Genomic DNA, 3,861 nt, shown 5'->3' with positions numbered 1-3,861 from the left:
CAAAGGAATTTTTGACGAGCGATGCTGTTCTTGGCTTGTCACAGTTCCTGGGTGATTGGGGTGGGATCCAATTATCCCTTTTCGGTTCCCTTTTGATCTGTGAAAGATTTGGTTCCATCATGATTGACATTAGATATCTCTGTAGATCCCTAATTGGGGATTTTTTACGATCTGATGGTGAGAAACAGATTGAATTTTTGGGTACACACGGATTTGTGCGATGGGTTTTACGGGATTCACAAGATCTTTGATTAATGAGGCAGTCAACAAAAGTATCTGCATCGGATCGGTTTGGAGATATGTATATATTTCGGGTCGGAACAGCGGCTCTCTATCATTCTCACAGTTGCTTTCAACCTTCTTCCTAGATTTTTTCTTTATCCTCTGGGTTATTAGTTTGGAAGGAGATTCTGCGGATCTCTGCGAGTGTAAGTTCTTCGGTAGTGATATGGACTTTTTCTGGTTGTTCTGGGTTTAGATTTTCTTTCCTTGAGATAGTTTGCTCACGAATTGTTAGTATCTTATTTGGGATTTGTTTGAGTAATTGGGAGAAGATCAAGCGATTTGGGATCCCACGGCAGTGGCGAGAATCAGCTGAGCTGATTCAACATCTTCATCTATGGGGTTTATGGGGATTATCTCATCTTGTCTTCACGAATGGAAAGCGGAAGGGTTGGTCTCTACTTTTGATTCGCTTTGTAATGTGTGATGGGGTTAAAAGGTGTGCTTTTGGTCAGATTTGGTGCGTTTCGGTTTCATCTGCCTCAGATGCGGGTTTGATCTCAAAGCCCACTGTTTCTGATGCTGTGCGATATGCACCATTGGATGAGACTGTTGGTGAATCTGCGGAGTTTACAACTTTGACAGAGCCGGCTATACAGAGGGATCCAATAGTCGTGGCGAAACCCTATGAGGAGACCATTGATCAGTTGATGGAGGATGTAGAGATAGCGGATGTGGACATAGAGGTTGTTGACCCGCAACAACAGCATAATGATGGTAGGGATGATTTGGTGGAGGTGGAGAAGGCTAACAAGGAGAAGTNCCAAACGAAATTAAGACGAGCTAAAAATCGCATTGTCGGAATGTATGATGAAGCTGGACATTGGAACACGGAAGAGAAAAAGGTTCAGGATATAGCAGTCTCTTATTTTCAAGAGATTTTTACATCCACAGATCCTACAGAAATTGAGGACTCATTGGGTNCTGCGTACAACCCCAAGGAAACGTCCAGTCCCTAAAGCTAAAGATCTGGTGGGGGAGGGACCAAACCCGAAGAACCAGGAATAGGAGAAGGGTTCCACTGGTGGAGCAAAGCCACCTAAATCAATAATGGATAAATGAAAATTTTAAGCTAGAATTGTCAAGGTCTTGGGAATAAAGCAACTATTGGGTATCTCAGGGATTTGTGGGGAAAACATAGACCTGATTTTTTATTTTTATCTGAAACTAGACAGCCTTTTTCTGTTTTGGAACCTTTTGTTGGTCATTTTGGTTATTCAACCTTAAAAACGGTTGATCCTATCGGTTGTAGTGGCGGATTAGCCTTATTTTATAATAATAATAATAATAATAATGATGTTTCTGATTTATTTGAATCTAATCGGTTAATTGATGTGGAACTTACTTATAAAGGACAAATTATTTACTTTACCTTTGTTTATGGTGACCCGGTCCCATCGAATCGTGATTTGGTATGGGAAAGATTGACACGCATTGGTCTTTCTAGGGACTCCCCTTGGTTTCTAGTTGGGGACTTTAATGAGTTAAAAGGAAACCATGAAAAACGTGGAGGGAAGCTTCGCCATGCATCTTCCTTTGTGGGTTTCAATACAATGATTCGACATTGTGGATTATTAGAATTTCCTGCGGTTGGGGATAGTTTGTCTTGGCGGGGTTGGCGGGATAAGAAGCCAATTCGTTATCGCCTCGACCGAGCTTTAGCCAATGAAAAATTCCATGACCTATTCAAGGACTCCTTTACGGAATATTTACCGATGATAGCTTCGACGTGGAAGGAGCGTTTTTCGCTTTGACCGACGGTGGATTGAAAAAGAGGGTTTCTTTGGAGCCGTTTCAGAGGGTTGGGGTTCTGGAGAGATAGGGGTAACTGGAAATTTAATGGACAAAATAATTAAGTGTCGCCAAGCCATCTCTCGCTGGCGGAAAGCACATGCCCCGTTCGGTCGGGAAACAATTGAAGAATTAAAGTCTCACCTAGCAACCGCCCAGGCTGATGACTCGGTATCTGTTGACGTTATTTCGGAGATGACCTGCAAGCTGAGAGAAGCTTATCGGGATGAGGAGATCTAATGGTATCAAAAAAGTCGGAGTCGATGGATGCGCTTTGGGGATCAAAATACTAGTTATTTTCATGCCCAAACAAAATTAAGACGAGCTAAAAATCGCATTGTCGGAATGTATGATGAAGCTGGACATTGGAACACGGAAGAGAAAAAGGTTCAAGACATAGCAGTCTCTTATTTTCAAGATATTTTTACATCCACAGATCCTACAGATATTGAGGACTCATTGGGTGAAATAAGCACATCTATCACGGGAGAAATTAATGAGACACTGACGCAATCAGTCACAGAACAGGAAATTAAAAAGGCTTTGTTTATGATGCATCCTGATAAAGCTCCTGGACCGGATGGTATGACGGCCCTTTTTTATCAGCGTGCATGGGATACGGTTAAAGCTGATTTAAAGCTTTCGGTAGAATCTTTCTTTCATGGTGACAATTTTGATAAACGCCTAAATAGGACAAATATTTGTCTTATCCCAAAAGTGGACAAACCAACCCGGATGACTGAGTGGAGGCCAATTAGTTTATGCAATGTTGGTTACAAGATTATCTCGAAGATTATGTGTCAGCGATTGCGTAAGTTTTTGCCGGCATTGATTTCTGAGACACAATCGGCGTTTGTGGAAGGAAGGCTAATTACAGATAATATTTTGATTGCTCAGAAGATGTTTCATGGCCTCCGCACTAACCCCTCTTGTAAGGGAAAGTTCATGGCCATTAAAACAGATATGAGCAAGGCCTATGATCCGGTAGAATGGTCTTTCGTTGAGCTTTTATTAAGGAAATTCGGTTTTTGTGACAAATGGATTTTGTGGATCATGTGGTGTGTGACCTCAGTTGAATATAGTGTTTTAATAATTGGCCAGTCCCATAGATCCATAATTCCTTCTAGAGGGCTTCGACAGGGAGACCCTTTGTCGCCTTATCTTTTTATCCTTTGCATGGAGGTTCTTATTGCCAATCTTCAGAAGGCAGAAAGGTCTAAACTTATTACGGGTATTAGGGTGTCAACTGCTTCTCCGGCAATTTTGCACTTATTGTTTGCAGACGATAGTCTGTTTTTCTGTCGGGCCACGTAGGAGCAGTGTGAGGTTATTTTAGGGATCCTCAGACAGTATGAACGGGTTTCTGGACAGCGAATTAACTTTCAGAAATCCTCTGTTCAATTTGGACACACAGTAGATGCGGGTGTGCGTGAGGAATTGAATGGTATTTTGGGTATTACTACTTTGGGTGGTATGAGTTCATACTTGGGCATCCCGGAAAGTCTTGGGGGTTCGAAAACAAAAATATTTTCTTTTGTTCAGGATCGTTTGCAAAAACGGGCTGGTGGGTGGCCTGCTAGGCTGCTATCTCGTGGGGGGGGGGATAAGATGGAGGGAGCTCTTCAAGGGAAACACGAGGTTTACATTGGATCGCTTGGGATAGGCTGTGTGTTGATAAGATGGAGGGAGGTTTGGCTTTTCGCTGTCTGGATGATTTCAATACCGCATTGCTGGCAAAGCAACTTTGGCGGTTGATTTATGTTCCAGACTCTTTATTTGCAAAAGTCT

Source organism: Camelina sativa, chromosome 12 (assembly GCF_000633955.1).
Source record: "Camelina sativa cultivar DH55 chromosome 12, Cs, whole genome shotgun sequence".
Taxonomy (NCBI): domain Eukaryota; kingdom Viridiplantae; phylum Streptophyta; class Magnoliopsida; order Brassicales; family Brassicaceae; genus Camelina; species Camelina sativa.
The sequence above is the reverse complement of the archived record's forward strand: the minus strand, read 5'-3'. Positions refer to the sequence as shown.